This window comes from Halichoerus grypus, chromosome 2 (genome assembly GCF_964656455.1).
Source record: "Halichoerus grypus chromosome 2, mHalGry1.hap1.1, whole genome shotgun sequence".
NCBI classification, from domain to species: Eukaryota; Metazoa; Chordata; class Mammalia; order Carnivora; family Phocidae; genus Halichoerus; species Halichoerus grypus.
The window spans coordinates 59,168,680-59,190,873 of NC_135713.1; the positions used below are offsets into that span (position 1 = coordinate 59,168,680).

The following is a 22,194-nucleotide window of genomic DNA, read 5'->3' on the forward strand; positions in this document are numbered from 1 at the left end:
GTGACCTTGGCCAGATTCCTGAATTCCCTCCGTATGCTTCAGTTTCTTCATGTGTAAAGTGCAAATATTCTACCTATTCTATAGAACTGTTCTAAAAATTCAGTGGGCCAATGGGCAATGTGTTTAGTATGGCCACTAATATACTTAATAAATGGCCCAATGATACTAAACTGATGGAGTGTATTTCTTACAGGTGGTCATGCAAGCCACCAGCCTACATCCATGTCTCTTGCCCGGGAGGACTATCCTAGAGATGTGCACTTCAAACTTTGTGAGCTCTTAGTATAAGCGGGGTTCTTTCACATAGTCCTCTCCTTTCATCTTTTCAACAGCTCTGCACTCTAGTTATTACTGCCCGTTTTCTGCACCAGGAAACTGAGGTCCCCCCAAATAAGCTGACTTTCCTGAAGTCATACAGGTAAGGAGTGCCATAGATAGGATTTGATTCCAGGTCTCTGGCTCAACAGTTCAACTCAGATTCATCAGTTCTTCCTTGAGGATGTCTGACGTGCTCTCTCAGGCTCCCTAGATTCTGGGAGAGAGGGCTCTCAGCCCCACTCGGGGTGGGGAAGGGAGGCAGCCTTTAGCATCCCAGCAGGGCTGGGCATCTGAGCTCATCTGGTTTGAAACCCCTGATTTCCAGTTGTGAAAGTCCAGTGCCAAGAGGGGCTTCGCTTGCCTGGGGTCCCCAGTGAGAACTCAGCAGGGCCAGGTCTCCAGCCATCCACCTCTGGTGCTCAGTTCTCTGCCCCATACCCCACGGCATCTCTGAAAGGTGACGTTAACGCCCGTGAAAACCGTGGCACAGCAGAGTGTAGCAAGAATCTGAGGGCACACGGTGAGGGCCAGTTGCTCAGAGCAAGAAAAGTTCAGAAGATATGGAACCATCCACATAGCCCCTGTGGGGAAGTGTCATACAAACCCATTCAGGGCCAAGGCCACAGAGACAGGTGTCTGTCCAGCTTCCCTTCTCTCCTAGAGTCCACAGGCACAGCTGCCTTCCGGGAAGCCAGCACACCCCCCTCCAAAGCCCCCCCTGCTCCCCCCCTCAGTGTAACCCCTTCCTGATCTAATGGCTCCCACAGGAAAGGCAGCGACTTTGGAGTCAGTCTGGGGCTCCCAGTCATTGTATTGGTCAAAGCAAGGCACACGGCCAAGCCCAAAGTCAGTGGGGCTGGAAAAGAGAGGGAGGGAGTGAAGCATTATAAACGATGCAATCTGCCACATCTACCTTGCAGGGTGGTTGAGAGGGAGGGTTTGCTCCTTCACTTATCCCACGTGTATTTAGCGAACACTTGTCTGGCCCCCACTGGGTGCTGATACGCCGCAGCGAACAAAAGAGACACAAACCCTCGTGGAGCTTACGTTCTACCGAATAAACCCCGATTTATCCACAGATAGTGACTGGGTGCTCACCCTGTGCCAAGTCTGGACAGATGTTGGAGACAAAGGTGTCCACGCAGAATTCCTGTCCTCAGTGAACTCATGGTCCCTGGGGGAACTGGACATACAGACACCCAGTTACCACTCAGATGGGGCAGGAGGCAAAAAGCAGGCATGAGCTCCAGAGAACACCTGGCCCAAAAGGACACTCCAGTTCTGAGCCACGGCCCCCACCCCCCCCCCCAACCCTGGCCTTTGCCAGATCTCCTTCCCAGCTGTGGGCCTGGCTTGCAAGCGCCCGGGCCAGCCAGCTTCCCAGAATGCTGGCAACTCACCGCCAGCCCCTGCTGGGCCCAACACAGAGGAATTAAGTGCAATTAGCGAACTAAGCCATCATGAGAAAGAAGCACTTGCTCTCCCCTTCCGAGACTAATGGGGGTGACCAGAGAGGAGGGTGCAGATCCCACAGCTGAATCCCACGTCCCGGGAACCTCAGGAACAGTGTGGACCCATGACAGCCAACAGGCCTTCTGCCTGCAGGGCTAAAAAGGCACTGCTTCCCTGGGGTGAACTGGAGGTCAGGGATCAGACAGGCCTCCCCAGAGATTGTTCCCATTTTCCCGAGTCTAAGGAGATGGAGTAAATTGGTTTAATGGAGTGCAGTCTCGTTGTCATGATGGCAGGAAGAGAGCAGACTGATGGCCCTGCCCCAGACTAACGAGGTTAGGTTTGGCTTTTAGCGAATGTGGCCAGCATTATTCAGGGAACTCAGTTTGACCCATGGTGTACCCTCTTTCAGATAATGGCTTTGTTCCCTGCCCTGCTCTCTTTGGGCAGGCTAGAAACCTGCGGCTGACTCCCCTTCTAGCCCAAAGGGCCAGTCAGTCTGTGGGCTCTGCTGTCCCTCCCCTGTCTTTCTGCCTCTCCCTGGATTGTTGCAATAGCCCCTCCAGGTCCTGAGCTGAGTTCTGGTCCCATCCACTCTTCACAGAGCAGATTTTTCTAGAATTCATGGGTGATCAGGACTCTCCCCTGCTAAAGACCTCCAGCCCAGAGCTGTGTCCATCTCTCACACTGAAGTGACTATAGCGTCTGATCCCTTTGTCCTCAACGCACCTGTCTCCACCACGAAAACACCTGCCTTTGCCCTAAAATTCCAGCTTCAATCTCCCCTCTTCTGCTGAGCCTTCTTTGTCTCTTTTTCTAACCTGCCCTTCCACCAAATTAGTGTTGATCACTTTAAAATTTTAATACCAGAAATCCACCTTATTCCTGTTTAGGTACTAATGGATAGCTGTGCTTTAAACATAAGAAGAGTAAGATTTTTCCCACACACACTCCCATCCCCTGCAAGAACCAATTTTCACCCCTGTGAAGATGCTCTTATCCCCACTGAGGTGCATGTTGCACCCTAAAACCCTCCTATAACACATTTCTGTAATCAGTCCCATCAGGTTTTAGGGAAGAAAAACAACTCAGCAGGACAGAAAGAGTTTTTGCATGGCGACGCCTCTTACGAGAAGCCTCCCATCCTCCTTGAGCCAGAGCTGAGCTTTTTAACATTGCTGCATATGCTGTTTTCCTGTACATTTATACCACCATCTTTACATAGGGGTTTCCCTCATGGGTTTACAAATTCCCTGAGGCCCGGGCCTGTGTCTCTGCTGGATACTCCCCCTCTCAGTGCCTGGGGCATAGTAGGAGCCTCACAGATGGTAAAAGCCAGGCAGAATATGAAGGGTTTGCCCCAGCCTGGGGCCCGAGGTGATGTACAGCTCTGGGAGGTCACCCTCGCTGGTACAGCGCACTCAGACTTCATCAGCTCTCGGTCAGGAGCGCCAAACAATTTCATTAAGGTGGTGGTTCCTTAGCAGAGCACACAAGCACCGACTGACAAGCCCGTAATAACATTTTAATGGCCTGAGTTCAATTCCCAATAAATTACTTAAGTTTCTGCAATAATAGAGCTGGCATTTTCATTAATACTCCTGATTAATTGTCTGTCCTAGGGAAGAAAAAAAAAAAAAAACATCGCCATCGCAATCATGATCTTGCTAGTTCCTTGTAGAGAGAATCCCAGTAGTGTGGGCTTTGCCATCAGATTAAAGTTGGTGAAGGGCAAAAAAGAGTTCTCTGTCACCCGGCACCCTCCCTAGCCATGACAGCTGCTACTTGAATCCGGGTCTCAGCACGTGCTGCTGGGGCCTTGAGCTACTTAAACTGCCCAGTTTCTTTACCTGTACTTATATGGTTGCTGTGCGGATTAACTGAATTGGTGCAGGTTAAGTCCTGAGCACGGTGTCTCGCACATAGTAAGCGCTCAATAAATCGTGCCTATGATTTATTTAATTTTGGTGGTGGTTCTACTGTCTCTCCTCCAGAAAGCTCAGGGAGCTGCATCACCTCGGAAGAGGCGGGACTGGGATGTCTGGGAGCGGGTTACTTTGACAGGGTGGCAGCCTTTGAAGGAATAGAATTTCAGCCTTTGGAGTAGTAGAAATCTGTACATTTGGATTCACTTCCTGGCTTCACCAATGGCTGACTGTGGGACCCAAACAAGTCCCTTTTCCCACAAAGCCTCCCCAGAAAGTGAGGATGATTTTTTGGGTTTCACAGGGTAGTTTCCACACATGTGGCAGTATCTCATGCTTGTAACTGTTCTTCCGTTTATTTATTCGATCAATAACTTTTATTAAGCACCTGTTCTGGGCCAGGCACTGAGCTAGGCATGGGATTCAGCAGAAACGGCCTGGTCCCCGTGGAGCTTTACATCATAGTTGTTTTTTTTTTTTTTTTAAGATTTTATTTATTTATTTGAGAGAGAGAATGAGAGATAGCACGAGAGGGAAGAGGGTCAGAGGGAGAAGCAGACCCCCCGCTGAGCAGGGAGCCCGATGCGGGACTCGATCCCGGGACTCCAGGATCATGACCTAAGCCAAAGGCAGTCGCTTAACCAACTGAGCCACCCAGGCGCCCTACATCATAGTTGTTAAGAAGGACAATGACCAAGTTGACAGATCAATGTATAATAGAACATCATGGAGAGAAAACACAGCAGGGTGGGGAGGCAGGGTTGAGCTACTTTCTAGAATGGCTGTTTGAATGGCGTCTCCTGGACAGAAGGGACACCTGAAAGATTTGAATGAAGTGAGAGACCAGGTCATGTGGCCATCTGAGGGAAGAGTTCTAGGGGAGGGAACAGCAAGGACAAACCTGGAGGATGCTTCCACTGCTGACTTTCTTTCTTTCTTTCGTTTTTCTTTTCTTTCTTTCTTTCTTTCTTTCTTTCTTTCTTTCTTTCTTTCTTATTATTATTTTTGGTAATTTCAAATCATTTCCTGCACAGAACCAGTGGGGTCGGGGGGGAGGAACTTGCAAGATCCAGGTACCCAGATAGGGCTGGGTAAGGGGACGGGGGACACTGTTTTCATGTCTCTGCCTCCGCTGTGAAAGCCAGTGCTCCCTCTGGCCCTGAGCTTCCCTTTTTGGTGAAAGAAGTGGGGTTTGGTGCGCCCTCTTGGGCATCATTCTCCTCGGACAATTAATCTGGCATTCATTAGTCTCTGCATCTCCCATGCTCCCCCAGAGCCACCCTGACCTTCATCTAGCTCTTCAAAGCAATATGCTCTTTCTTGCCTCTGGACCTTAGTCCAGGCTCTTCCATCTGCCTGGAACACCACCTCCCTATACCGATCTTCACTTGGCTAACTCATACTTATATGTCATTGCTTAGATGGGGTGTCTCCTGGAATCCAGTCTTCCTGGGACATCCCCAGGCTGGGCAGGGTCCTTCTGCCCTACTTTCACCCTTGATTGTCCCCACTACCCTGCGATCACATGGATTATAACTGTGGTTCCCTGTTTGTCGCCTCCACTAAGAGCATACTCTTTTTCAGCATCTCAGGAACCCAGGATCTGGTACATAGTGAGTGGAAAATAAATATTTGCCCTGGAGCTGGCGATCCTTATCTCAAGATAGGAACACAGGGTCCCTGCCCTGAAGATCCCAGTTCTGGATGGGAAGACAAAAGGAAGTTATATGATAATGTGCCTTCTCTATAAAGAGTGGATAGGAGGAGAAAGTCATCCAGGCCAGAGCTGGTTCTGCTTATGACCAATTCCATAAAAGGTCTCCTACAAAGGGAGCTCAGGATCCTAAAGCCACATCTGCTCTCGGAGAGTCCCATTGCTCATTAGCTTAGCAAAGGCTCTGAAATGTCCTGCAGGAAAGACTGGGTTAACTTTAGTTGCCCTGTTCCCTAAACTCAATTGAATAAGCGGTCTTTTTTATGGCCCACCAAAGGTTCTGCAGACAAACTCCAGGAAATGCAGATCGAACCCATTCTCTGTGCAAGGAATGACAGAGAAAGTTAAAGCGATTACACTTACTGCGCAGTTATTTTTCCTTCGAGGTGGAGGAGAGAGTAAATACGATGAAGGCGAGAATTACAACCGGAGATGTAGAGCAGTTGTCTTACAGGGAATGTTCTGTTTGCCCAGGGAGAGGGTTTTCAGAATAGAAAGCACCAATTCTTCCCCTAAACATCCCTGGGGAGAAAGGAAAGAGAAAGTGAAAGGAGCCCTCCGACCGACCACTAGAGATGGGAACATTTCTGTTGGTTTCATTTACATAAGTGTCCTTGGCAATTTGTCCCAATTTGTCTCATTACAAATGATGTAAACATCCGGCGCAATCACAGACAGAATGGGACAGTTTAAATGCTGCCTGATTAAAAACCCCGGCTTGGCTGCAATGACTTACATGTGTGCTAACAGTTTCCCTACAAGGACCTTGGTTGCGAAGTTCTAGAACCTTCAGGTTCAGGTTCAGGTTCCCAGGCCTAGGTAGTGTCCCCTGTGGCTGCAACTCTCCACACAGAGCCTAGTAAAAATACACAATCTTCTCTATATTTTTATGCCGAAAAAGGAAGGAAGGAAGAAGAGAGAGAGGGAGGAAGAAAAAGAAAAAGAAAGAAAACTGACATTTTCTCCTTTGCCATCTCATTGGTGCTCAGGGCAGTGTAACTGAGGGGGTGGAGAACTGAAATTCAATTCCTAGTCTTCCGTTTATGTGTGTGACCTCAGACCAGTCACATCATATGACTAAGCCTCAGTTTCCTCGGCTGCCAAATGGGGATGACGATGTGACATCTGGCCTGCCTCACACTATTGTTGAGACATCACCTAACCAGAAACTTCATAAGGACAGAGACCCTGTCTTGTCCATCCCTGTATCCTTAGAACCTGAACAGTGCCTGGCGCATAGTAGGTGCTCAATAAACAATTATTAAAGGGATGGATGGATGATTGAATGAAGAGTGAGTGGCTCTAATCTATAAAGATAGCATCTAATCTGTAAAGCACTATACCAATTGAGAGGGAGACCCCTTAATAGCTTGACTTGCCCCTCATCCTTCGGAACACAGCTGTGATGCTCCCTCCTCCTCAAATCCTTCCCCAGTGCCTCAGGCAGAGGTGGAACAGTCGGCACCGGCGTCTGACTGACTCAGGTTCATAGCCTGGCTTATGACTTTGGGCAAGTGGTTGAACTCTCAGAGCCTCAGTTTACTCATCTGTAACCCTGGGGAAAGGGAGCCCTGCCTCTTGCAGGCCATTTGTTGAGGTATAAGGGGCCGATGGCCCCAAAGGCTTGCTGGGAGCCTATGAGCAGGAGGCACATCAGGAGGCCTGTTGGATCGGAGTTTCTGGCAGGCCCTAAGAAGCTCACCGTCAGACCCAGGCTATAGTTGAATTGGCCAAAGCGATTCCTACGTCTGAAGCTGGACTGAAGGTTCTGGCAGGGTCCCGCAGCTCCAAGTGCAGAAACACAAGGTGCATGTCCTGCTTCAGCCCCAAACACCAAGGGCAATTGAAAACAAGTGAGAGAAGACAGGATCCAAACACAGGCTTTCTGGCTCTTGCTGTTCTTGTCCCTTAATTAGTTGCTGTGTGATCTTAAAAAACCTCTTGCGGGGCACCAGGATGGCTCAGTCCATTAAGTGTCTGCCTTCAACTCAGGTCATGATCCCAGGGTCCTGGAATCGAGCCCCATGTCGGTCTCTCTGCTCAGCAGGGAGTCTGCTTCTCCCTCTCCCTCTGCCTTCCACTCTGCCTACTTGTGCTCTCTCACTCTCTCTGTCAAATAACTAAATAAAAATCTTAAAAACAAACAAACAAAAAAACCTCTTGCCCTCTTTGTGCCTTTACCTAACAATCTGAAAGGGGAACGTTGGTCCATAGTGCTAGGGAAAATTAGAGGATTCTGCGAGTTCCTGGTACTGTGAATACCGGATTCTGTCCACTTTTCAGCTAGGAATCTTCAGACCAACCCCGTGCCAGCATCCCCCAGTCACAGAGCTCCGACTCTTAGACAGGGTGAAAGGTCTGAAGAAGGAATTAGAGGAAGAGATGCAACAGAGCCAGAACCCCCTCAGCAGATGGCAGGAGGAGGGGCAAGTCACCCGAGGTTCTGGCCCAGAGTCATCACTTGCTAATCTCAAGAGTATCATGAACTACAAACCCCTGAGTCTGTTTACTCATCTCGGAAATGGAAATAAACCCACATACCATGCAGTGTGTTGGAGAAACTAACATAGGGTCTGGTTCATAGCACATGCTCAAAGAATGTCAGTTCCATGTTCTTTCCCCATGGAGAACTTTGAGTAGACATTGGGGTGTCTTCCTAACACCCATCCCACCCTTTCCTTATCCTGTGGGAGCTGAGATGGTATCATCCCACCTCCAGCTCTGGGAGTGGTTTCTGATGGGTGTGCACCCAGCAATTTGATCCCATTGGTTCCCTTGGCCTTGATCATTGGTCCAGAGAAGATAAAAGACCTAAGTTGGTTCAATAAGATTTAAGCTCAGAAATCTAGTCTGTTGATTAGAAAGAGAAACTTTCTCTGGAAGGAGTTTTGGGCAAAAATGAGGACTGGGGCTGCTACAGCCATTTTACTACCATGAAGGAACTCTCCATGAGAACAAAACTAACTTGAATATGGAGAAGACACCACAGAAAATGATGCTGAGTCCTGATCAAACTGTACCTGAAATCTACATTTGCACATCTTAGATCCATGAGCTAGTGAATTCCCTCCATTATTTAAACCAGATAAAGTGAAATTTTTGGAGAAATAAAATAAAAAGCATCTTAACTAATAAAAAAATTTAAAAACCCTTTAGGTATTCAACACGCCTGAACCTACCCCCAAGTCTACTGGGAGCTTGTCACAATTTTCATAAATCAATTTAGATATGCAAATTCACTTGCATTAATTGGCTTTCCAGGGACTGGTTTCTGCTCTCTCTTAAGTCATTTAAAACTCAGAGCAGGGGGCACCTGGGTGGCTCAGTCATTAAGCGTCTGCCTTCGGCTAAGTGTCCTGGGATTGAGCCCCTCATCGGGCTCCCTGCTCAGCAGGAAGCCTGCTTCTCCCCTGCTTGTGTTCCCTCTCTAGCTATTTCTCTATCTGTCAAATAAATAAATAAAATCTTAAAAAAAAAAAAAAAACCTCAGAGCAGCACAGGGACCTCATGGACCCAGGAATCCTCTTGACCGACAGCCTGGACCCTCTCCTTCCTGGAACCTTATGCTTCCTCCCTTCACTGAGGGAATCTGCTCTAGGACAGAGGTATCCATCTCCTGGTCACACTGGAAACCAGTGGCAGAGAAGCTGGGAAAAAGAAAGATAGGGCCAGAGAAAGAACACCAACTCCAGTGTCAGGGAGACTCAGAATCCGAGCCCTATTTCTTCCAAGCTTCCAAAGTCACATCACCTCTCTTGAGCCTCAGTTTTCCCATCTGCCAAAGGGGGATAATACTCACCCTGCTGGGCTGTTGTGATAATTTCAAGACATCACGTGTAAAAATGCCTGGCTGAGAGCCTGGGGAGTAGTAGGCATTGGATAAATCGTAACTGTTGTTTAGATTTTTGTTATCATTATGGTTGCCCTGCCTGTTTTCCTGGGCCAGTGTAGATCTAAATTTAGAGGGACTCCAAGATTTCTCAGTGGAGCAGAAGCTAGGTGATAAGAGAGAGCTTTATCACTCGTCACCACGGAGCATCATTGAGGGAGGTCGGTGGAGGGTGGTCAGCCGCACACCTGGGCACCCAAGTCAGTGACACATCCGCTCCGGGTCTTTCTCAAGGTCAGCGGGCCCCATCTTTTTATCAGTTTTTATTTTTTATTTTTTATTTTTTAAAGATTTATTTATTTATTTATTTGACAGAGAGAGAGACAGCGACAGAGGGAACACAAGCAGGGGGAGTGGGAGAGGGGGAAGCAGGCTTCCCGCTGAGCAGGGAGCCCGATGTGGGGCTCGATCCCAGGACCCTGGGATCATGACCTGAGCCGAAGGCAGACGCTTAACGACTGAGCCACCCAGGCGCCCCTTTTTATCAGTTTTTAGAGCTATCAATGTACAGAGCACCAGGTCCAGAAATGATGAGAGAAGAGAGATGAAATCTGAGTAAGACAAAACTCCCTGTCCTCGAGCTGCTCCGAAACCAGTATAGACAGCTTCAGAGTCTTATTGTCCTGAGTTCAATCCTGGTTCCCTTGCTAAGCAGCTGTGTGACTTGAACCAAGTTACTGAACCTCTCTGAGCTTTAGTTTCCTTGCTAATGCATCTGTCCCAGTTTGTTGGAGCGTAAGAAAAAGTAGAGGATACAGTTGCTTGCACAGTCCCTACTGCAAAGGAAGTCCTCCATCAAGACTCTTTTTGTGTTGGATTGAATAGTGTTCCCCCAAAATTCATGTCCACCCAGACACTGGAAATGTGACTTTATTTGGAAATAGGGTCTTTGCAGATTAATGAGTCAAGGACCTCAAGATGAGATCATCCTGGATTTAGGGGTGGATCCTAAATTCAATGGCTGGTGTCCTTCTAAGAAGAAGAGGGGCCACCCGGAGACACAGAGAAGACAGCAATGTGAACACAGAGCAGAGGTGGGGTTCTGCAGCCGCAGGCCAACAAAAGTCGGGGACCCCAGAAACTAGAAGAGGTAAGAAGGATGCTTCCCCACATCCTTGGTGGGAGTATGAATCTGCTAACATCTTGATTTCAGACGTGTAAGCCTCCAGAACGGGGACAGAATCCATTTCTGTTGTTTTAGACAGCCCCAGTTTGTGGTGCTTTATTACAGCCCCCCTAAGAAAGGAGACCACCCTCCCTCCCCCGCCTCTCTCCCCTTAACCAAAGTAGAAGTGCAAACCACTTCATTAAGTAACAGGTAAGGAAGTGTGGGATGCAAGGGCCAGTAAGGATGGGCAGGAGGGGTGGAACTCTGGAAATGGGGGTGATCCCAGCACCCTCTGACAGTGGCCTGCAGACTAACAGGATGAGTGGAACTCTGGAAATGGGGGTGATCCCAGCACCCTCTGACAGTGGCCTACAGACTAACAGGATGGGTGGCCCACACAAGTGCAAAAGGAGGGCTCTTGCTGGGGGCTCTGAGCCCCCAGCCCCCACAGAGCCGTTCTTAGCAGGAGCTCAGCACCCCCATGCCCCAGGGCTGTGGCCAGGCTCAGCCTTCACTCTACATCCCAGACTCCCCCAAGCTCTGTCCTCCTGCCTCCAGTAGTGTGGTGTTTGGGAGAAAGGGGCCCTGCCTAATGCACTGACCTGAGCAATCAGCCCCTGGGCATGAGGATCCCGGGCTGCTTTAACTGGGGCAAACTCAGTCCTCAACTGTTGAATGATGGATTCAACCAAATTAATGAAATAGGTCATAGCAATACTGGTGTATATATTTGAACATCTACTTTGCTGTTCTTTCATGCATTCCAAATCCATTTGTTGAGCATCTACCATGTGCCAACCACTGTTCTAGGTACTGGGAACTAGCTGTGGTGACCCTGACTGAGAAGATTCCTGATCAGGTGGCACTTAGAGTCAGGTGGGGGTGGGGAGATAGGAAATGAATGAACAAAGAATAACCAAATGAGTAACAAAGCGATAACCATGCACTGATTGGGCTAAACTCAGGGAGGGGTGCCTACAAACAACAGGGAGCTTCATTTTCTCCAAACTTCATCTTCAACCCTCCAGTCTCTCCTCTCCATCCCTCTCCATTTTACGGCATCTCTAAGCTGTTCTCCCAGCTTTGCAGTCACTTCCACTCTCATCTCAGTAACAATATCCAGTTTCAAGTGTGGAAAAAGTCTTGTCCAATCAGGACTTCCTATGCCATTTACCACTTCTATGCCCCAGTGCTCAGACCTAGAAGGGAGCTTCCACACTACTTCCCACCACTTCCTAGCCTTCCTGCTTCCGGCCCAGGGCAGTGAGAGGCTTGAGAGACAAAGTTCTCTGGTCTTGGCTGGAGCTGTTGGTGACTTTCTCTGAGCCAACATGAACTGTCTGTGATGTTCCATGACATGGCACGCTGCCAGCATTGGGCTCCTTGCATGGAGGGCTCTTTCCCAGTCTTTTGTAGATAGATGCGCTCCTGGGCCCCCTTGGCCCCTGCTTGGGTCCTCTCACCCAGCAGCAGCTCGCTTGGCAAGGAGGGGAAGTATCTCACACAAACGCCTCCAGCCCACTTACCTTCCTCAGAGTCCCCCTGGCCACAGGAAACTCCTCCCCTTCCTTCCCAGATGGCAGGAGTATAATGTGCCCAGCCGGCCTCTCTCTTTACTCAGCCACCTTAGGCTGTTTTGGCATGTCCCCCACCTCCTGAATTTTCCAAGGGGGTTCAGCCTCCAGTCTCTATGTTCACAGACTCCCCCAAGCCCCAGGGACACAGGAAGCGCTCTCAAGGGCTCTGTCATCTCGCTTCAGGCCTGTGTCTGTTGCTCAGGGCCCCTGGTTGTGGCATGAGCCACCAGCCTCCCCTTCACATGGACACTCGCATCTCTGGGAGGGGCTCCCCTGGCTCCCCACTACTGAGCTGTGACCCGGCGGAACACCCCTGCATGGAGGGGAAGGAGAAAATCCAAGTGCTCTCTATTTCTACGAATGTCCTTCCATCCCCTTGGGAATGTCTAGCCTTTGCTTGGATACCTGGCCGGGGCGTGGTCACAAAACCCCTCCCACTTTCAGCAAGTCTTAACATGCATCCAACAACTCTGTCTGTTCTGTTTATGTATACAGAGCAGCTTCCCAGCCATTGCCCCAGATTTTAAGCTTTAGCCAGAATTCTGGGCTGCAGGATGTCTCCTTCTGCCTTCTCTTCCAATGATTTCTGGAGTGCAAAGCATTCCTTTGAAAGGCAATAAAACACCTACCATGCTGGAGCGCAAGTGGCAGGGGAACTGGGCCGCGCTGCTAGGAGGCAGCATGGAGCCCTGGAGCCTGGGCTGGGCTTCCAGCATCGCAGACCACACAGACCTGGGAGAGTGGGGGCAGAGTCCCCACGTGAGAACAGCCTCGCCCGAGGGAACAAAACAGAAGATGCCCAAAGTGTAGTGAGTGGTGGGGTGAGTGGCATGGGATAATTAAAGTCAGAGAGGATGCTGGCCTGGTCCTGCAGCTTCTTGCACTGCATGGTAAGGAGTTTGGAAGTCTCTGGAACGTTTGAAGCCAAGGAGGGATATGGCCACTTGTAGCCGTTGTGGAGAATGGCCTGTATCTGTGCCAGGCGCTATGTTCAGCATGTTCAGCTCTTTACTTCCTTCAATCCTTAGAATAATCTAAATGTCCTCTAGGTCTGAGCTCCTATATTTAGGAGACAGGGAAACTAGGGCTCGGGAAGGCTGTCCCAGGCTCCCCAGGGGTAGATGCTGAATGTCATGCCCAGGACTTGGAGACTCCTGGCACTTAGCTCTTCTGAGCAGAGCATGCTGACTTTCCAACAGGGGCGTGGAGGGGACCCTGCTCTCATACCACCCTGAGCAGGTGTCACTGCTCCAGTCTATAAGCCTGGAAACCAGCCGAGGAGGCCTGGGAGCTGCTGGGAGGGAGGCCCTGAAGCAGCTGCTACAAGCTCAGAAGCTCCACATCCAGCTAACCGTGCTGGGTCGGGGCTGGGCCCCTCACACAGGGATGGGCAGGCGTGCAGAGGGGCTGTTTCTGCCTCTGCGGCCCCGAGGAAAGCTCCCCTGCGCTTCCCTGCCCTGATGTTGCCCACACAGGAGTCAGAAGCTGGACTTACCAGGGCTGCAGCCTGGCACACAAGTTGCACGTAGTGACATTGTTACGGAACCTGGACTGGATCGCCCAACGGAAGAACCAAGCGGCACCTGGAGATCTTGGAGGATGGGAGGTTTATTTAACGCCGGCGGGCTCAAAGGAGAGTGGTCTCCAAAGGTCTGATGCCCGAGCACGAACATAGGGGCCAATTTATACACTTCTACTTCCGCATACTTGGCACTTTTGGCACATGCGCAAAGCAGGGCAGGGAGAGGAAACCGGAAGAGCCCTGGGGCAAGGACTGGGACTCCCTCGCTGGCTCGGTCGGCCATCTTAGGACACAGACCCACACTAGCTTAGGGTGAGAATGTTCCAGATCGCCACCCCCTATGCCCAAGAAGTTGGCTACTGCTTCGCATAACGCCAAGCTGTGCTGGCGAGGGACTAAGGTCACTGCAAGTCCCAGAGAGACGACAGAGCTCCAGGTCCTCCTGCCATTGCCCAGGAGCCTGGCTGACACCATGGACCCACGTACCCAAGCACTGGGGCAGCTCATGGGCCTCAGGCATCCATCCACTGAAGCCTACAGCACTTTGGTTTGACTTGCAGACAGCACTCAGCAAGTCTGTTTTGAATTAGCCTGTGGTGTTTAGCTCCCCCTGGGTGACACACAGAAAAGCTGAGGCTTGCCAGAGCCAAGGGGGAAACTCCCTGCCTGCCGCCTGCCCTCGCAGTCCCACCAAGCACAGAGGCCCAGGCTGGGGAATTGCTCGTGCTTTGAGGGATGGGGCCGGAGAGGAGAGGGACTTGACTCCAGAGCCCAGGGGCCTGAGGAGAAGTCTCAGCACTGTGGGAATGTCAGGAGGCCTCTCTCTCCAGGAAATATAAGAGCTTTTCATTAAAAAGTCTTCCCCCCAGATGCCATGCCTGCTCTAATCTCACAGGTGTGGAGGATTCTGGCCTGGCCCACCCTTCCTTCCTCACCTCCCTTGCAGAGAAGCACGTGAGAATTTCCTGCCTTCAGGATCACCCCCCACACAGAGATGGCATTAGGAAATGAACATGCTGCCAAGAGGGTCTCTGTGGTGGCATTTGGCTCACATGGGGGGGGGAAGTATTGGGCCCGGTGACTTCCCAGGCAGCCTGTTAGTCACACCCCATGGCCGGCCACCCCCCTCACCCTCCTCCCAAACATACACGCTGCCTCTTTCATCCCTGAGAGGTCAGACAAACCATCCCCGAGGGCTGCTGTGAGCCTGACTCACCTTATACAATCCATGGTTTTTCATCCTCATAACAGCACCTCTACATAATATCCCCATTTGTACAAGTGGGGAAACTGAGGCTCAGAAAGGGCAAGATTCTCAAAACTGCATAAGAATAGGTATTAGAGCTAGAATTTCAACTGCAGTCCTTCTGACTCCAGAGGTTTGGGGTTTTTTTCTCCCTGACCAAAATGCTCCCTGTAAGACCCTATGAGGAAACTGCTAGGAATACTGTTTGGGGGGCCGGCAGGGGAGATCAATAAAATGTGTAGTAAAGAAGGAGGCACTTATTTCTTCATAAGTGTCATAAAAAGCAACATGGGGTATCTGAGATCTGAAGCTATGATTTAATGCTCCCATTGCAGGCCTGGTTGTCCCACCAAGACGCCCATCATTACATGAATATTTATACACACACACTGCTGCAGTGCATGCATTTCTGGGAATGGAATCTCTCTTCCAGGGGAACTCAAGGTTAATTTGCAGGATTTACATTTGGTGTTTCTGAGCAGTGTGGGTTTGGCCCCCAACCCCCATCAGGGGTCTCTGGCCATGCACGGAGGGTGGGACAGAAAATCTGCCCTTGGCCTCCTCCCCTCCTTCCAGACCCACAGTCTGGCACTGGGGGCAGCTCTGGATTGGAGCCCACCCAGTGCTTCTGACAGGCTCCCCCTCAGTCCCAGCCCCACCGAGCACTTCCATCCATCATGCCACGGGCCCACTCCAGAATGCAAAATCATTTAATCCCTCCTTCCCTCCCCTCCCACCTCTGGCATCTATGGATTTGCTGTTCAGAAAACATCTGTTCCCTCCTTCACCCCTGACATACGCATCGATCTCATGCTAGCCCGACTGCTCAGATTCACTGCCTGGGAAGCAGACACTCACTCCTGACCCCCGCACAGGTCTGGGGGCTCGGAGCTGACAGGGTACAGGCAGGCCAGGGGAGTCTGACAAGGGGAGTCACAGGGTGAGGGGGAGCCCTTGTCCATGCAGGGACCTCCCGGCTGAGATCCTAGGTCAGGACCAGAAGGAAAGAGGTAGATCAGATGGGTAACTGAGAAACTCTTGGCAGGCTAAGGAGCTACTCTCTGGGAACATGCGTTACCTATTCTTAGAAGAGGCCTGGACAGCCACGCACCCCGTCCCCACCCCGCCCCCAGTTCAGTCAGACCCATCTCCCTGCAGGGGGAGTGAGGAAGGGTCTCAGGCAGCCAAGGGGAGGCCCTGCAGCTGCAAAGCCATCATAGTCCAGAGGTGGTCATCGAGATCCCTTGGTCCCACTGCACTCTCCCTCCATCACTCCAGCAGTCCTGGTCTCCTTGTCATTGCCCAGTTATGTCCCCCTCCTTGGGGCCTTGGCAGGGCCTCCCCCTGCAGGACTGCACGAGCACTCAGGGCTGCCACCTCCATCCCCCCATCCCCACGCCCCACCACATCCCCGGCACGGCCACACTTAGTAGGGACACCAAAACACACCCAAACCTACTGGTGGAATGCATTAAACCTGAGCCTGAGAAAGGAAAGCCACACAGCTTCTGTTCCCTCTTCTGTGTACACGGACAACCTGTGAGATAAAGGCTGAGACGCTACCTCCTGTCCGTAGCTCACCGGACAGGTGGTCTCCTCTGTGAAATGGGCATCATGATTCCTCCCTCCCCCAGCAGCCGTGAGGATGAAGGCAAAGACTGTCTGGGAGAGCATGAGCACCGTGCCTGGCACACAGTAGGAGCTCAGGAGACACTGAGTGTGTTGCTGCCACCTGCAGGCGGGCCCCGGGTCCCAGGAATGGGCTTCAGGAATCAAGGCAAGTCTGAGCCTTGGTGATTAGTCTCTGCCATTCTCCATATCAAAGGCTTTTCAAAAGCAGCTGGAGACCCAAAGAGGAACTTTCCCAGATGGAATTTTTTAAAAAAACAACAACACAGAATTATCTCCCTGCACAAAAGATCTGTCTTCCCTACCGAGCCGCTGGTCCCTAAACTGCTGATTTACTTATTTTTCCTAATTCCTCAGGAGCAGAAGAAAAGGCTCTTACCCCTGGGGGCCAGTGAGGGCACAGACCTGGGGGGTATCCCAGTTCCACCACTGACCAGCCAGGGACCAGGTCGGAGCCCCAGTCCCGACCAGGGAAAGGGCAGCATCTCACACAGCTCCGTGATGGCAGCAGTTGTGGTGGCAGCGAGGGCCATCAGGCCACACCCGTGACCTCGAATGTCAGGGGTGTGCCTCCCCTTCACAGCCCGCCCTCAGCGTCCAGGACAGCCAGGCAGTTAGCACACTCAGCTCTGGGCCCTCCCCTGCAGCAGAGGCCCTGCATCCCTTTTCTTCTGTCCTTCTGCCCATTTCCCAGCCCTGGCTCATCTGGACAGATAAGCATCTGAATTATCTCAGTAAGATAAGCACCTGAATCAAGGCTTAAAATAGTGAGGGGAAGAAGATACCCCAGGGTGACAGTGCAGGGAAGAGACTCAGAAAACACTAGAAAAACCCTGAAATCAAGCCCTGTCCAACGAAAGCCACCTGGATTGCTGAATCATTAATTCTTCTATAATTATGATTCTTTCCTCCAATCCTGTATCTCTTTCCGACAAAGGAGGCCCCTTCTGGGCTTCAACCCACCCCTTGAAACTTCCTTGCAAGGCTTTGAAGAATGCTTTGAAGAGAATCTACCCATCTCTGTGCACGTGGCCTCCCCTGGTACAGGCTGCCAAGAGCTCTGCCTCCCCCACCCCCAGGCATCCCTGAGGTGGGCAGAGGCAGGGAGGTCAGGAGACAGAACATCGCTCTTCTGCTTGACCTTGGGCCATAGGCTGTCTGGGCTCAGCTTGCACATCCTTATCACCAGGGATGTGGGCAATGAGTAAATGAAAAAAAGTGGCCAGTACAAACAAGTGTCATTTCTCTGGAAATGTGAAATGATTTCTGAAATGTGATAACCCAAAGATGGACCAGCCTCCAGGTTTGCCTCTTCTCCAGGCCATTCTCTGCTCAGTGTGGGGGGTGGAGGGGGCAGGAGACAAATTCATCTGATACAGAGGAAGAGCCCTGACTTTGAGTCAATTGTCCAGGCTTGGAATCCCAGGTCTGCACTTACCAGCTGTGTAACCTCAGGCAGACAACCTGGCCTCTCTAAACTTCAGTTTCCGCATCTAAAATGTCTATAAATGGGAACAGAGCTACGGCGAGGATTCCGTGGGACAACTGGGAAAAAGCACCCAGCACCCAGCTAGTACACAGTAGGCCCTCCTCAGTATTCCCTGGCATGGGCTGGGAGGTGGGGAGCTTGAGCCCAGGCTGAACCTGGAAGAGGCCATCCCTCTACCATGGGAAAGGGTTGTGAATCCCCACGTCTAAAGAAAGCCATCCTCCTTGTGGGCTCAGAAAAAACATATCCACCACCTCTCAAGGGGAGGTCACTGGATGGGGATCAGGTCACTGGCCTCCCCTGGGCAGATTTCTGAGGGTTTCTGACTCCTGCAAGAGCAGAGCAGAGGAAACCAGAAGCTTGGAGCAGTGTGGGGCTCCACCTGGTGTCCAAAGTGGGCAATACAAGGCCAAGCGGTATGAGGAGCCAGGCACAATTTAGGGGAGGACGGTACCCTGGGAGCAAAGCCCAGAATGCACATCTTACTGAATATATAGACAACAAACTAGATAAAAAACCAAGTAGGGCAGCTCATGATAAGAGTAGGATAAAAATAGAATAAGGAAGAAACTGAGATTTCAACCAGGTGGTCGGGTACCACCCGAGGGAAGCTGAGGCCCGCTGTGCAGATATCTGAGAGGAAAGCTTTTCAGACAGAAGGGACAGCCAGTGCAAGGCCAGGAGTGTCCCAGGGTCAGAGGAGAACCAAGGGAAGGCAGAGCAACGCGGCCCGGGAGGTGACAAGTGGACAAAACTCTATCAGCTGCAGGGTCTTGGTAAGGGCTGTGGCTTTTACTCGGCATGAGAAAGAGAGCCGGTGGAAGGTTTGGATTACAAAACAGACAAGATCTGACTGCGTATTAACAGAGTCCCTCTGGCTGCCATGCCCAACGGTGGGGTCCCAGGCAGAAGTGGGACACTGGGTCCAGCAGGAAGGTAGCAGGGAAGGTGGGGAGAGGGCTCAGACTCCGGGCACATTTTGAATCCAGAGCCAACCGGGCTTGCTGACAGACCACATGTGGGGGTGAGACAAAGAGAGAAGTCCAAGATGACCACGGGGGTTTTGGGCTGAGCAAAGGGCAGGGTGGGGTCAACAGGAACCTAGGTGGGGAACGTGGTGAGGAGCGCATTGGGAGGAAATGTCAGGAGCTCAGGTTTGGAGATGGTGAGCGTGGGGTTCCTAGTAGACATCCCAGCGGAGAGGTCAGGAAGCGAGGTGCTTCCCAAGCTGCAGCGAGTCAGGTGTCCTGGAGAGTTTGTTAGCCAGATGCCGGACACCGCCCTGGTGCTTCTGCACCCGAGGTGCTGATTCGCTAGGTCTGAGCGGGGGCCCAAGATACTGCGTTTCTAACAAGTTCCCCAGTGGTGCCTCTGCTGCCAGACTGTGGGCCACTCTGAGTGGCACTGAAGTAGGTGACTGCATATGGGACTCTCGTGTTCAGGAAAGAGACCTCCGCAGGACAGAGACTTTTGGAGTCTCTGGTGCATAAAACCATGAGACTGGAGGACGTCTCCAAGGGAGTGTGTGTCAAGAAGGAAGAGAAGAGGGACAAGTCTGGAGCCCTGGCTTTGCAGGGGTAAGAGACTGGCAAAGGAGGGAGGACGAGCTCTGGACACTGAGATGGAAAGACCAGTGAAACAGAGGAAAACCCGGCAGAGGTGATGCTCTGGGGGCCGAGGAAGAAGCGGCTTCGGAAAGGAGGGGTGATGGGCACTGTCTGGCTCCGCCGACTCAGGTGCATCTAGTCATATGGCCTTGTAGTTAATGGGATATATTTTGTGACTCTTTTTTTATTAAAAAATAAAAGGAGGGGCACCTAGATGGCACAGTTGGTTAAGCATCTGACTTGGTTTCTGCTCAGGCTGTGATCTCAGGATCATGTCAGGCTCTGTGCTCAGTGTGGAATCTGCTTAAAGACTCTCTCTCCCTCTCCCTCTGACCCTCCCCCCTCTAAATAAATAAATAAATCTTTAAAAAATAAATAAATGAAAGGAAATATGTATGTATTATGTTATATATTACATATATCCTCTATATCATATATTATAATTATGTGTTACAACTATATAGTATAATTATATCATGTTATAATTATGTATTATATATAATCTATATTACATATTATGCATCTCATTTTATATATTTTGTATAATAAATATATTTATATTATATAATATATATTATTTAAATAATATAGACATATACTAAAAATAAATATGAATAGGTATAATTAAATATATGAACTATATGTATAAATTAAAATTAAAATATAATATACATATTTTTAAAAGGAGCTTAGTATCCCATAGCATTCCCCGACATCACCGTTGGGAATTGTGGCTTTAGGCCAGCAATCCTGAGGCACGGACCAGGCTGTAAGGAGGCCTGCATGGAGTTCCGGGTCTGTAAGGCGGTATGCAGTGTGGCCGTGGGCAAGTCACTTTGCCTCTCTGGGCTTCTTTTTCCACCATATATAAATGGGGCAGGAAGACTTACTACCTAGATGTCTCAAGAGTCCCTTTCAGCTCTCATTGAGTCTCTTTGACATACCACCGCTTTAGGGGCCTTACCGAGCCCCTGGGCAAGGTAGCCTCCCTCCCGTGTCAGCAGGGTCTTCCTAGAACCATCACAGTCTGAAATTCTCTGTGCGTTGGCTGTTTTCATCCTTGCTATGGGCTCCCCCCCACCCCACTGTCAGCCCCAGGGGGGCAAGCACAGTTCTGGCCTTGTTCAGGGTTTTGTCTCCAGGATCTTTCTTCAATTTTGAGGGGAAATTGGGAGCTATGGAGGATTTTGAGTGGAAACCTTCCGGGCATTAATTTACAGAATGTATAAAACGGTCTGACTTAAATTTATAAAAGGGTTGCTGGGCTGCGACAATGAGAACAGACTGAGGCGGGAGAGGCCCCTGCCAGGTGGGGGCTGCAGGTGCCCGGGCCGCGGGCGGTCAGAGGGGCCGGTGGATGTGGTGAGAAGGGGCTGGTGTCTGGGTGTGTCTTTAAAAGAGAGCTGGCAGGATAGACGAGCGGACTGGATGCGGGTGTGAGAGAGACAAGTGTCAAGGAAGTCCCAGAAGTCATGTCTGAGACGCAGGGAGAAGAGTTGCCATTGAATGTCACGGGGAAGACACAGTGCGGGCAGGTTGGAGGGAAAATGTCAGGGGTCCTGTTGATTTCAGTCTGAGGGCTCCGTGAAATGCGAAGTGGAAATGCGAAGAAGGCAGCTGGAAGTGGGGGTCTGGAGCTCAGGGGAGAGCCTGGTGGTGGACTCACAGGCAGTGCCCACAGCCAGCTGCCCGCTGAGCCCCCCGGGGCGGGGCGGGGAAGAGCGGAGGAGACCTGAGCCCCGAGGGCCCGCCCGGCCCCCGGGGGAGACTGCAAGGACGCACAGGGACATGGGGGGCGGGCGCAGAGGGCAGACAGGCCAGCCATTCCGAGGACCCAAGCTCTGACCACGGGGGGATTGCATGGAGAGGCCCGAGGATCTCTCCTGGGCCTGCTCCTTCCTGCCGGCAGCATTGGTCCTCCCCAAGGGAAATATCAGGCTCACACAGCAAGCCAGAGTTCAAGCAGGAACAGAGGCCAGCTTTCAGGGCCATGAGGCAGGGCAGAGAGTGTGGTGGGAACCAGCATTTCCTGAGCACCTCCTGTAAACACCTCCAAATACCGAGCCCCCATCCCTACCCAGAGTATTAGCCACCCTATGAAGCAGGTCCGATAATCCTCGCTTCACAGGTGGATAAGTAGGGGCTCAGAGACCACAAAACGACCTGCCCAAGGTCATGATTCATATGTGGCGGAGCCAGGCCTGCAAACCAGGCTGTCTGAATCTAGAATCCACTTCCTGGGATGCAGGGCGGGCGGGGTGGGGGACACACCCTGACACCCCCGGTGCCCCCAATCCATCCACCACCCACCAAAAGAATAATGGGTAAGATCCACTGAATGAAAGCATGAATGCCTTCAAAGCATTCGATAAATCAGCAACATTTTATTTTTTTAAGATTTATTTATTTGAGAGAGAGAGCACACACGAGCAGGGGGGAGGGGCAGAGGCAGAGGGAGAAGCAGGCTCCTGACTGAGCAGGGAGCCTTACGTGGGGCTCGATCTCAGGACCCCAGGATCATGACCTGAGCCGAAGGCAGACTTAAGCCACCCAGGTGCCCCAATCAGCAACATTTTAAAATTAACATTATTTTTGTAGGGCGCCTGGTGGCTCAGCCGTTAAGCATCTGCCTTTAAAAAAAAATTAACATTATTTTTATGACAACAGCATCTACCTATATTAGAATAAAGATATATACACGTATCCCAGGCATATTCT

The 22,194-nt window shown here is 51.0% G+C and overlaps 1 protein-coding gene and 1 long non-coding RNA gene across 5 annotated transcripts in view; one reads left to right on the top strand and one right to left on the bottom strand.

Moving 5' to 3' along the window:
• The window catches only part of KCNIP1 (potassium voltage-gated channel interacting protein 1), a 329,087-nt gene that overhangs the window by 222,893 nt on the left and 84,000 nt on the right, over positions 1-22,194 (top strand). The gene's annotated exons all lie outside the window — the stretch shown is intronic.
• LOC144381093 (uncharacterized) overlaps positions 1-22,194 on the bottom strand; it is a 90,147-nt gene that overhangs the window by 16,532 nt on the left and 51,421 nt on the right. Inside the window, exons 3-4 of one of the 2 annotated variants that reach the window (XR_013445615.1) lie at positions 5,773-5,931; positions 1,284-1,501 (exon numbers count right to left, since the gene is read on the bottom strand). This is a non-coding gene — a long non-coding RNA (uncharacterized LOC144381093). Of the gene's footprint in view, positions 1-1,283; positions 1,502-5,772; positions 5,932-22,194 lie in introns of those variants that run through there. The other variant, XR_013445616.1, reaches the window with a different exon arrangement.